This window comes from Panthera leo, chromosome C2 (assembly GCF_018350215.1).
Source record: "Panthera leo isolate Ple1 chromosome C2, P.leo_Ple1_pat1.1, whole genome shotgun sequence".
Taxonomy (NCBI): domain Eukaryota; kingdom Metazoa; phylum Chordata; class Mammalia; order Carnivora; family Felidae; genus Panthera; species Panthera leo.
Window position 1 is genome coordinate 83,343,360 of NC_056687.1, and position 13,638 is coordinate 83,356,997.

The 13,638-nt window shown below is 39.0% G+C and overlaps 1 protein-coding gene across 4 annotated transcripts in view; it reads right to left on the minus strand.

The window, feature by feature from the left end:
- YEATS2 (YEATS domain containing 2) overlaps positions 1 to 13,638 on the minus strand; it is a 114,069-nt gene that overhangs the window by 93,776 nt on the left and 6,655 nt on the right. Inside the window, exon 1 of one of the 4 annotated variants that reach the window (XM_042954942.1) lies at positions 12,784 to 12,804. The exons of 2 other annotated variants lie outside the window; for them this stretch is intronic. The gene's annotated coding sequence lies outside the window, so the exon portion shown is untranslated. Of the gene's footprint in view, positions 1 to 12,031; positions 12,054 to 12,783; positions 12,805 to 13,638 lie in introns of those variants that run through there. One more of the 4 variants, XM_042954940.1, reaches the window with a different exon arrangement.

The window sequence follows — 13,638 nt, forward strand, 5'->3', positions numbered from 1 at the left end:
AATGAAGGGCACTCATAACGAAAGGAAAGAAACCAGACTCTGATAACAACATGGTTAAAGCCCAAATAGCATCTTGGAATTCACAATGCAGCCACCATATTACAAAATATGAGAGGCACCTGGGTGGCTCAGTCAGTTAACCATCCGACCCCGGCTCAGGTCATGATCTCACAGTTTGTGGGTTTGAGCCCCTCGCCGGGCTCTATGCTGACAGCTCAAAGCCTGGAGTCTGCTTCACATTCTCTGTCTCCGTCTCTCTCTGCCCCTCCCCCGCTCACACTCTGTGTGTCTCTCTCAAAAAATAATAAAATAAAAAATTTCTTAAACTTAAAAAAATGAGCAATACATATAGTTAAGCTCTCAATAAATAATTTATCATACAAATCCTCTTTCTGCTACTTAAACGTGCCTGCTACATAACAGGTACTCAATAATATTGATCATTTATCATTATTCATAATAAACACAGACTTATATTAAGACAGCAAGTTTGCAATCTGGTAAACAAGTCCTATGTACACAGGTCTTTGAGTAAAACAATCCCATAAATATTCCAGGTCTGCACTGTCCCAATACATTAGCAACTACCCATATGTTGCTATTTGGTGTTAAGTAAACTGTTAAAAATTAAAAAAATAAAGTTAGGGGTGCTTCAGTGGCTCAGTCAGTTAAGTGTCCAACTCTTGATCTCAGCTCAGGTCATGATCTCATAGTTTGTGGGTTCAAGCCCCACATAGGGCTCTGTGTTGAGGGTGCAGAGCCTGCTTGGGATTCTGTTTCTCCTTCTCTCTGCCCCTTCCCCTCTTGTTCTCTCTCACTCTCTCTTTCCCCACCCTCCCCTCACCTCCCCACCCCCGCTCAGTCCCTCCCTCCCTCTCAAGATAATAAACATAAAAAAATAAAGTTAATTCAAAATTCAGTCCCTTTCTTCACATTTCAATTTTTCAATTTCAGAAGTAGCCACATTTCAAGTGCTCAATAGCCGTCAGTAGTTTAGTAGCTACAATATTGGACAGTGCAAATACAGAACATTTATATCACTGCAAAAAGTTCTACTGGACCCTGTTCCTCTTCTAAACTGTGTTTCATTGAGCATTTATTAATATTTCATGAGTTGATTTAGGAAATGCTGTCCACATCAGCACTGTCCAAAAGATATATAATGTGAGCCATGTGTGGAATTTAAAATTCTCTAGCAGTCACTTTAAAAAAAGGAAAAAGAGGGGCACCTGGGTGGCTCAGTTGGTTAAGCGTCAACCAAGTCTCTTGGTTTCGGCTCAGGTCATGATCTCATGGTTTGTGAGTTCAAGCCCCACATTGGGCTCTGTGCTGCAGGCGAGGAGTCTGCTTGGGATTCTCTTTCCTTCTCTCTCTGCCCCTCCCCTGCTCACTCACTCTCTCAAAATAAATAAACTTAAAAAAAAATTTTTTTTTTAATGAAAAAGAGGGGAGCCTAGCTGGCTCAGTCAGTAAAGCATGCAACTCTTGATTCCGGGGTCATGAGTTTGAGCCCCACATTGGGCTCAAAGAGATTACTTTAAAAAAAAAAAGGGAAAAAGAAATGGGTGAAATTAATTCTAATAATATTTTTGCTTAACCAATGTACCCAAGTTTTACATTCTTATCTTTGTGCTAAGTCTTTAAAATCCAGTGTGTATTTTACACTTCTAGCACATCTCAATTTGGACTAGCCACACTTCAAAGGCTTAGTACCACCTTGGCCTAGTGACTCCCTTACTGGGCAGCAAGGGCCTACTGATACAGTACACAGATAAAAAAAAACAGGTCTAGGGTGGTTACATGAGTTGCCTCATAGAGCACAATCCACGACACAGAAAAGAAAGAGCTCCCTGATTTCCAGACCTGTGTTCTACTGCTAATGGTTATTTACCTAACCAAAAGAAAAATACACAATATGTATTTATTGAGGCAATAAAAAGAGTGTGTTTTTTGTTTTTTGTTTATTTTACACAGAGAGTGTGAGCAGGGGAAAGGGGCAAAGGGAGAGAGAATTCCAAGCAGGCTCCACACTCGGCACAGAGCCTGACGTGGGACTCGATCCCACAGTGCTGGGATCACAATCTGAGCCAAAATCAAGAGTTGGATGCTCAACTGACTGAGCCATCCAGGTGCCTTGAGGTAATAAAAAGTTTCAAAATAAAATTAATAAAAATAAAATACTAACCCAAAAATTTTGACTCAGTTAAAACAGAAATAACAATTTAAAAGTTTCTTGGCTTAGGGGTGCCTGGCTGGCTCAGTCAGTGGAGCATTTAACTCTTAACCTCAGGGTTGTGGGTTTGAGCTCCACATTGGGTATAAAGATTACTTAAAAATATTTTCCTAAAAAAAAAAAAAAAAAAAAGTTTCTTAGCTTAGTCCAGTTCTTTCATCCATCCCAGAGACAGGCTTACTTGAATCAGATGGGAGAGAGACCCATTATGTAATGATATATACTTAAAACCTAGATCTAAGAGATCATTTTTCCTGTAATTGCTACCTTGTATAATATCACTAAGCTTAAAAATGTTCAAAAATCTTTAGCATTTATAAATATCCTGAATCAAGCCATTTAATGTTTGTTCACTATCATTACATAACTGCTTTAATTTAGCATATAAATGAATCTTTACTTTTATAGAGGCCCTGAATCCAACTATTATTTTCTGTTTTTAAGGTTTTTAGGGGCACATGGTGGTTCAGTTGGTTTAAGCCTCTGACTTCAGTTCAGGTCATGATCTCACAGTTCGTGAGCCCCACATCAGGCTTTCTGCTGACAGCTCAGGGCCTGGAGCCTGCTTTGGATTCTGTGTCTCCCTCTATCTCTGCCCCTCCCCTGCTTGCACTCTGTCGCTATCTCAAAACACAAATAAACATTAACAAAATTAAAAAAAAAAAAGTTTATAAAAAGTGACACGTAATGGGGCACCTGGCTGGCTCAGATGGCAAAGCATGCGACTCTTGATTTCGGGGTTGTGAGTTCAAGCCCCACTTTGGGTGTAGAACTTACTAAGAAAAAATAAAACAAAATAATAATAATAAAACATTTCTTTGAAAAGTAAGAAGAAGGTCGCATTTGGTCTGCAACTAGTTTCAGACAACCTGAAAAAAATCTTGGGTCACTACATGAAGAATGCATTCTAGGGGCACCTGGGTGGCTCAGTCAGTTGAGTAGCCGACTTCGGCTCAGGTCACGATCCCGAGATTCTTGAGTTCGGGCCTCATGTCAGGCTCTGTGCTGATAGCTCAGAGCCTGGAGCCTGCTTCAGATTCTGTGTCTCCCTCCCTCCCTTGCTCATGTTCTCTCTCTCTCTAAAACGAATAAAAACATTAAAAAAAATTTTTTAGGGGCGCCTGGGTGGGGCTCAGTCGGTTAAGCGTCTGACTTCAGCTCAGGTCATGATCTCGCAGTTCGTGAGTCCAAGCCCCATGTCTGGCTCTGTGCTGACAGCTAGGAGCCTGGAGCCTACTTCAGATTCTGTGTCTTCCCCACCCTCTCTGCCCTTCCTCTGCCTGTGCACACACACACTCTCTCTCTCTCTCTTAAAAATAAATAAACATTAAAAAAATTTTAATAAAAAAAGAATACATTATAAAAAAAAAGAATACATTCCTAAAAATCAATAAACCTCATTCCTTCTTCTTTAATGCAGATGGGAAAAAACACACCTCCTATTCTCCAATAAACCTAGAAGCAGAGACAGACACATCCCAGCAGATCTCCAAATCTGTTTCTGCACCACACCATTTCCTTGGTGACCACCTGTCTCCTACAGCTTGCCAGAGCCTTATGGGATCATTCTGTAAAGATGAGTGAGTCCAGCATCATCTTCACTCATCCATTCTATGGACTTCATAATCTGAATATTCTCCTCCTACTTCCCAAGAGTAATAGCAGCTCCTCCCCAGAAAGCTTGGGGATCCTTGAAGAAAACAATATTTTATTTCACCTTCACTTAAGCGATAAAGCAAAACTCTTTCACTTTTGCTCTAAAACTGGGGAAACAGAAGGGAAAAAAGAGAAGAATTTGTAGAGAGGTTGGGGTGGGTAAGGAAGAAACCACCAATGAGTTAACCTGTGCTGCCAAGGTTATTCATATGTCATGCAGCCCATGTAAGAAAGCTTTTCCTGTCATATTTGGGTATAAATTTGGGCCTCCAATAAACATGTTTAGGAAGATTTAGGTCCACACTGGGCACTTTTTAATAATTCAGGTCTGCTTCTGTCTAGCAAGAACAATACTAAAGTATACACATGCCACATTCAAGTATACACTAGCTAAGCTAGGCACAAGTGCTGAGGCATGCTCTCACCATGATGTAATAATACATGAATGGAATGTGTAACAAATGACCCATGGTCATATTAAGTTTTGGATTCTTGTCTGACTTTGAGATTTATGAAAAAAAATTATGAACAGTTGCTAGGTATTATCAGATTCAACTTTGAAACAAAATGTCCTACTAATTTTCTCCGGTTTTGAATCAGATGAAACTGAAAAGAATAAAGAGATGGTAAATGTGAACTGGTAAAAAAAAATCTGTTACTGTTATAATTTGACTTTGAGAAAAGATTTTCTCCATACCATGGGACCAACGCCAAACACAGAAACATAGAGAAACATACATAATGCTGATTCCTCTAATTTAGAATTTTTATCTCACTGAAACAGACTCATTATAAAAAGTGAACGTCTTTCCAGCGGGGAGGACCTCTCCATAAGAACATACTCCTCGCAAAGGACCTCCTCTACTCAGCACTCCTGGAAAAGAGGAAGCACAAGAAGCACCTGGTTCAGAGACCCAACTCCTATTTCATGGATGTGAAGTGCCAAGCATGCTACAAAATCACCATCCTCTTAGCCATGCACAAACGGTAGGTTTTGTGTGTTGGCTGCTCCACTGTCCTTTGCAAGCCTACAGGAGGAAGAGCAAGGCTATAGGAAGTTGCTCCTTCAGATGGAAGCAGCACTAAAAGCAGCCTGAACCAACATGAGTGGAACACTATCCCAATGATCACGTTTTGTTTTGTTCTTAAGTATGCTCTACACCCAGTGCAAAGCCCAATGCAGAGCTTGAACTCCCAACCGTGAGATCATGACCTGAGCTGAGATCAAGAGTCAGAAATCTAGGGGTGCCTGGGTGGCTCAGTCACTTAAGCATCTACCTGTTGATTTCAGCTCAGGTCATGATCTTGAGGTTTGTGAGTTTGAGTCCCACGTCGGGCTCTGCACTGACAGTGCAGCTCCTGCTTGGGATTCTCTCTCTGCCCTTCCCATGTGTGTTTCTCTCTCTCTCTCTCTCTCTCTCAAAATAAATAAACCTTAAAAAAAGGTTCACCAAAAAAAAAAAAAAAAAAAAAGAGTCAGACACTTAACCGACTGAGCCACCCAGGTATCTCAGCAATAAACACATTTTGGATTAAAAAGGAAAAGGTAAACATTGTTGGGGCACCTGGCTGGCTCAGTTGGTAGAACATGTGACTCATGATCCTGGGGTTGAGTTCAAGCCCCTCATTGAGGGTAAAGCTTACATTTAAAAAAAAAAAAAAAAAAAAGTGGGGATCTAGGTGGCTCAATCGGTTAAGCATCCAACTCTTGATTTCATCTCAAGTCATGATCTCAGGGTTCATGAGATCAAGCCCCACGTCAGGGTCTACACTGACAGCACAGAGACTGCTTGAGATTCTCTCTCTCTCCCTCTCTTTACCCATCCCCCACTTCTACACACACACACTCTTTCAAAATAAACTTAAATATATATATACATATATATACACACACAAAGTAAATGTTGTCAATTTAAACTTAAAAAAAAAAAAAATACACATTTTCCCCTACATACAATGTAAGAAAGCAAAACTACCCTATCATACCTGTTCAAATAACAAGTCTGAGTTCTTGAAAAAAGTTAAAGACCAAAAGCAAAACTAAACCTGGTAATGTTCTATCTTTAAATATGAAAGAAAAAATAATTTTAAAATGAAACTGTATAATTAAAAATACAATTATGTAATACAGTCACTAGAAATTCTTAGTAAAAGATCTTAGTTCTTATGTCAGAGTATACCCAGTCCTACAATCCTGTCTTGCAAATAATTTTACAAGATGTGGCCAATTCTGGGGAAAGGAGTGAAATCTTATAAATAAGGTCCTTGAAAAATATGCAATGTACTTTGTGAGGTATCTTCTCAATATAAACTTCTATGATCCTCATGCATTTGAATCTCATCAGAACCCTGAATTTTGTGCTCACTCAAGGCAACTTTTCGCATCTGATTTAAAAGGGGAGCCAGGGAGGAGCAGTACAATCATTTTCTACCTGATTCCATACAGACAGATGTTCCTAAGATGTTAATAATGACTTTATCATTCTTTGGCCCTATCCTTTCTAAATTCTTCATTTCAAACAAAATGTTTTCCCCTTTGTAAACAAGACAACCAACATTTCTTTATTAAATATCTGAAAGAGAGAATCTACAATCCATTCTTCTCTATTAGCCAAAGAAACATTTGAAAATGTCTGTAAAAAACAAAACAGGGAAAAAAAATTGGAGGGGCACCTGGCTGGCTCAATCAATACAGCATGCAACTTTTTTTTTTAATGTTTATTTATTTTTGACAGAGAGAGACAGAGAATAAGCGGGGGAAGGGCAGAGAGAGAGGGAGACACAGAATCTGAAGCAGGCTCCAGGCTCTAAGCTGTCAGCACAGAGCCTGACACGGGGCTCAAACTCACAGACCGCGAGATCATGACCTGAGCCAAAGTCGGACGCTCAACTGACTGAGCCACCCAGGTGGCCCAATACAGCATGCAACTCTTAATCTTGGGGCTGTGATTTCAAGCCCCATGTTGGGCATATAGATTGCTTAAAAAAAAAAAAAAAAAAAAAAAAGGAGAATGGATAAGCAAATTGTGTATACCCAATGAACTCCTGATCTAAGCAAGAACAGAAATGAATCTCAAAATCATCTTGGCAAGTAAAAGAAGCCAGACACAAGAGTACATATGTGAATGATTCCACTTATACGAAGTTCTAGAACAAACTAATCTATGGTGAAAGAAAAGAGAGTAGCTGTTCAGGTGCTGGTGGTGGGGACTGACTGGGTGGAGTAATAAAGGAACTTCCTGGTGTAAGAGAAAATTTTTTATCTTAACAAGAGTATGGGTTGCATGGGCATAAGCAATGTGAAAATTCACCCAACTGTACACTTAAAATCTGTGCATTTCACTGTATATAAATTACAGCTCAATTTACAAAAGGGCTATAAAAATATTTATCTAATCATGTCATCCCCTGCTCAAAACCTTCCAGTGGCTTCCCACAACACTTAGAATAAAATCACATCCTTAACATGACCTACAAGATCTTTACATGAATTGGGCCCTACCTCCCTCACCATCCTTCACCATTAGCATCAAGACACACTGGTTTTCTTTCTGTTCCTCAAATACACCTCAATCTTTTCTTAGGGTTTTTGGTTTTGGTTTTGTTTGTTTTTTTTATTTTTTTATGTTTATTTTTAAGAGAGAGAGAGAGAGACAGAGAGAGACAGAGAGAGAGAGAGACACAGAGCATGAGGGGGGAGGGGCAGAGAGAGAGGGAGATACAGAATCTGAAGCAGGCTCCAGGCTCCACAGTGTCAGCACAGAGCCCAACACGGGGCTCAAACTCACCAATCATGAAATCACGACCTGAGCCTAAGTGGGACGCTTAACCAACTGAGCCACCCAGGCTTCTTTTTAAGTAAGCTCTACACCCAACATGGAGCTTGAACTCACAACCCTGAAATAATCATATGCTCTACTGACTGAGCCAGCCAGGTGCCCCTCCTTAGGGTTTTTGGACTTCAGGCTCCCTCTACCTGGAATGCTCTTTCCCCAGGTTAGCTTTACTAGATCTCAGGCTCAAATGCCCACCTTATCAAAGGCCTTCCTTAATCATACTATTCAACACAGCTTTCCCCATGTTCTCCTTCCAAAGTTCCTGGAAACTCACAATAAATTATTTGCTAAATAAATAAAGGTATAACTTAAATATACGCCAAAATATGAATACCCAAGGGAACATACCTACCAGCCTTCAGTAACTTTTATCACTCTTGCCTAATACTTACAAATCTATTTGATAATGCTACATTTCCAAAGGTATTATAGCTAAATTTTAAAAATAAAGGGATGTGCAAATTTATTATACACAAGCACATCCAGATGAAGAGACAGCTGGCACGGCATGCTTAATAACAAATAGGATCATTTAAGGCAAAAAAAAAACATTTAATATAATAAAGATTATGTTACTACTAAAGGACACAATCACAAAAATGTCATAAACTAGACATCAAACATCAAAACATACAAAATAAACCTGAAGTACAAGGACAATTTAAGAAAAATCACAATCGTTACAAAATAATCTGAACATATGTCTCTCAGAAATTTAAAAGATCAAGAAAACAACAGATGAAAATACAGAGTATACAGATAATGCAATTTACAAGCCAGATTTAACAGCTACATACAGTTCTGAACACAACAGAGAATACTGTTAAAATATCTATAAAAATTCATTGAAATTAAATCATAAGATAGAACATAAAGAAAGTCACAATTATTACAAAACATGGAAATGTTATGGGGCACCTGGGTGGCTCAGTCGGTTGAGTGTCCGACTTCGGCTCAGGTCATGATCTCGCAGTTCATGAGTTCAAGCCCCACACCGGGCTCTGTGCTGACAGCTCAGAGCCTGGACTGCTTCAGATTCGGTGTCTCCCTCTCCCTCTGCCCCTTCCCCGCTCATGCTGTCTCTCAAAAATGAATAAATGTTAAAAACATGGAAATGTTACAGCCATATTCTCTGATCCTAACAAAATTAAATAGGAAATCATTAACAAGAACTCACTATGATATGGAGAACAAGATACTCTTCTAAGTTTGTTTATTTTTTGAGAGAGAGAGAGAGAGCGAGAATGAGTGAGCGCACAATCAGGAGAGGGACAGAGAGAGGGAAAGAGAGAATCCTAAGTAGGCTCCGTGCTGCCAGCACAGAGCCCAGTGTGGGGCATGAACTCACAAATCATGAGATCATGACTTGATCTGAACCCAAGAGTCGGATGCTTAACCAACTCAGCCACCCAGGTGCCCCAACAAGATACTCTTCTAAATAACTCATGGCTCAAAGAGAAAATTAAAATAAGAGTATTTTAAAATTAGCAACAAAGAGAACATAACATTTCTAAACCTAAGAAGATGTGGTCAAAGGCATCAGCAGCGAAAAATGACAGACCAGTTTTCATTTGTGAACACAGACACAAATCCAATCCAGCAGGGTATTTAAAAAATAGAAAAATAACTAGACTTATTTTTTTTTTTTTTTTAACGTTTGAGAGAGAGTGCACATGCACACCCACATGAGCCAGGGGTTGGGGCAGAGAGAGGGAGAGAGACAATTCCAAACAGGTTCCACGCTATCAGTGTAGAGCCCAAGGCAGGGCTGGATCTCATGAACCTGTGAGATCATGACCTGAGCCAAAATCAAAAGTGAGAGGCTTAGCTGAGCTACCCAGGCACCCCTAGAAGCTTTCATTACCAGCAATAAACAAAGTATTTAGGAGATTCAGAAGCAAGGTGATTTGCAATGCACATGTCTAATGTTGAATCTTTAGGAATATATTAATGCCACTAACTTTCAGTAATCCAAATATATATGATCCATTTCATAAATTATATATTGGGAATTAAATATAGCAGCTTTTAGGAGGACCTGGGTGGCTCAGTCAGTTGAACACCCAACTCCTGACTTTGGCTCAGGTCATGATCCCAGGGTTGTGGGATAGAGCACCTCATCAGGCTCTGCACTGAGCATGGAGCCTGCTTAAGATTCTAAAATTTAAAAAAAAAAAAAAAAAAAAGGCTATACTGAGAAAAATCATTTGCATAAAGAAGTCTTATCAAAAAATCAAAATAAAGGGGCATCTGGCTGGCTCAGTTAGAAGAGCATGCAACTCATACCTTGGGGTCATGAGTTCGATCCCCATGTTGGGTGCTAAAAAAATAAACTTAAAAATCAAAATATATTTCAATGTCAACTTAAATTTTTTCTTCTGAAGATTAGTCATAGAACTGTCATCTCTCACTGACAAAGGTAACTGAAAATATACACAAATAATTTTCTCCCCAAAATCATGCTTTTTTTTTTTTTTTTCACAATACAAGGAATCTGAAGTAGCTTATACGAAAGACTCAGATCAAGGGAAATCTAAAAGGGAGAAGATTCAGTTCTGATTTTAAGTTGGTACTGACAAAAATTCTGTACCCTAATTGTTCTAAGATCTTTTACACAAGACCATTTGAATACACTCTCATTTCTTGGTCAACATAATTACTGTTTCTTCAACTCATCTGGTATGGGGGCAGGGGGGGAAGGTCTTTTAAGTAAAAACGATCACAATTTTACACTGGACCAGAATGGTGGGGAGCTGATGGGAGGTCAGTTCATCGCATCATACTGACATGGGCTATTCCCAGTATAAGGGTCACCTGGCTGGCTCAGTGAGTTAAGCATCTGACTCTTGATCTCAGTTCAGGTCTTGATTTCAGGATAATGAGTTCAAGCGCTGTGTTGGGCTCTCACACTGGGCACGAAGCCTATTTAAAAAAAAGAAAAGAAAAAGAAAAAAAGTCCCTGGAACATGATCTTGTGTCCAGGGGTATCTCCCAGTATGACATGTAAAGAGCTGAGCAAAATGGAAAAGCTAGAAAGCTGAGCTCAAAAAAAATTATATTATTTAAGTATTATATATTTCCAGGTCAAAAACACATACTTTCCATTAATAAATGAAATTGCTAAAGACCATGTAAGTTGCTATAAAGGTCAGCCCCAGGATTCATGCAGGCCAATACTTGGTCTCCAATGTGCAAAGCAACGTGAAAGAAAATCTAGAATAAAACAACTATTCTAAATTATCCATGCCACTGCTTCTATCCATTAGTGCAACAACTGGATAGCTGGCCTTAGGAAGCTTTACCCTTCCTTTACTCCAGGACTTCAACATACACTTTCTCTGGACAGAGTGACCTACATGAACTGTTTAAAGGTTTTGAGATACTTAAAGCAAATTCTTAAGTTGACAGAAGGGAGACACCATATAGGGGTACCTGGTTGGCCCAGTTGGAGAAGCATGTAACTCGTGATCTCAGAGTCATGGGTTCGAGTACACAGTTGGTTGGAGACTGCTTGAATACATAAACTTTAAAAAAAAAAAAAAAAAAAAAAGAGAGAGAGAAAGAAACAAGGGAGGGTACATAACCTTCCAATGACTTCCCTGGTGTCACTTTCAGACAAAGATCACTGGAATAGTCTGAAATGATAGCTGATTTCATATGAGAATCCTGTTTCAATTGTGAAGCCCTAAAAGTTTTTTTTCCAAAAGAAGCAAAAGGAAACAAAGCTGGTCTACAATTCCAGGTTGAAAAAGGAAGGAACTGGACCAGATCAAGATTATGTCAAACTCTTGGACACAGTCACTGAGAATACATAAACTGAGCCAAATCTTGCACACTTCACTAAGTAGGGATTTTTCACTGGAGTTTTCAAATGGACAACGACAACACATTCTATGGGGATAAGTCTCATGCTTTTCCATGTGAAGCTGAGATTCTTAAAAGGAAACAAGCAACTTAAAAAGGGGACATTTTTTAGAAAATGGTTTTTTCTTTAAATCAACACTCTCTAGTCTAAAAAACTATCTATTTATAAAAATCTACCTACTGATAAAAATTTTCTGGAACCAGATATAATGATGGCTGCACAACTTTGTGAATCTACTAAAAGAAAAAACACAGAGTTTTACACTTTAAAGAGTGAATTTTACAGTATGTGAATTAGATCTCAAAAGTCATAAAAAATAACAATGATGGCATACCTCACTGGCTCAGTCAGTGGAGCATACAATTCTTGATATTGGAATTGTAGGTTCAAGCCCCACAATGGGTGTAGAAATTACTTAAAAAAAATAAAATCTTGGGGCACCTGGGTGGCTCAGTCGGTTAAGCGTCCGGCTTCGGCTCAGGTCATGATCTCATGGTTTATGGGTTCCAGCCCGGTGTGGGGCTCTGTGCTGACAGCTTGGAGCCTGGAGCCTGGAGCCTGCTTCAGATTCTGTGTCTCATTCTCTCTCTGTCCTGCCCCCACTTGTGCTCTAGTCTCTGTCTCTCAAAAAATAAATAAATGTAAAAAAAAAAAATTAAAAAATAAAATCTTAAAAAAGACAAACCCAATATATATTAACCTTAAACAAAAATCTATTTACAGATTATCCTTCCCCAAGTACATGAGTGCATGCTATATGTGCATTTACAAAGGGGCAGAGCCATCAGTTGGGTAATCAACATTAGGAAGACTCACATCATGCATTAGGAAGCTCCCCTGCTCACACACACACTCTCCGTCTCTCAAAATAAACAAATAAACATTTAAAAAAGAAAATTTGTGGGATGATACATGTTTACTATCTTGATTGTGGTGATGGTTTCACAGGTGTATAAATAAGTTGAAACTTCCCAAATTACACATTTTGTGCAGTCTGTAGATGCCAATTGTACCTCAATGACACTTTAAAAACCTACAACTTTCGAATATAGTCAGCCAGAAACACATATAAAGTATAAACAATGAGATCCCTCATTCACTGTGGGTGGAAATGTAAAATGGTGCAGCTGCTGTGGAAAAGTTTGGCAGCTCCTGAAGAAGTTAAACAGAACTGGGGTGTCTGGCAGGCTCACCTGGAAGGACATGCAACTCTTGATTTCAGGTCACGAGTTTGAGCCCCACATCGGGTGTAGAGATAACTCAAAACAAAAACAATAAAACCTACACTTAAAAAAAAAAAAAGTGGGGTGCCTTGGTGGCTCAGTCAGTCAGATGTCCACTCTTGATTTCAGCTCAGGTCATCTCATGGTTCATGAGTTCCAGCCCCACATGGGGCTCCATGCCCTGCTTGGGATTCTCCCTGCTCCTCCTGCACTCTCTCTCTAAAAATAAATAAACTTAAAAAAAAATTTTTTTTTAAGTTAAACAGATTTACTATATGACCCAGCAACTCCATTCTTAGGTATATATCCAAGAGAACTGGAAACACATGTTCACACAAAAAGTTACACCTAAATGTTCATAATAGCATTATTCACAATAGTGAAAAAGTATAAACAACCCAATATCCATGGATTGATGCCTGGACAAACATAATGGGGTATATTCAGACAGGAGAGTATTACTAAGCAAAATAATGAGGTACTGACACATGCTATATCACAGACAGACTGAATGTATCATGTTAAGTGAAAGAAGCCAGATACTAAAGGCAATGTGTTATATGATTCTATTTATATGAAATGTACAGAAACAGGCAAATCCATAGACTCAGTGTGGTTGCCAGGGGATGAGGGGAGAGGGAACAAGGACTGGCTGCTAATAGGTACAGGGTTTCTTTCTGGGGTGATGGAAATACTTTGGAATTAGATGGTAGTAATGGTTGCACAACCTTGTAAATATACTAAAAACCATTAAATTATACACTTTAAAATGGTGAATTTTACATTAAGTGAATATGTCAATTTTAAAAAATATACGTACCCTGA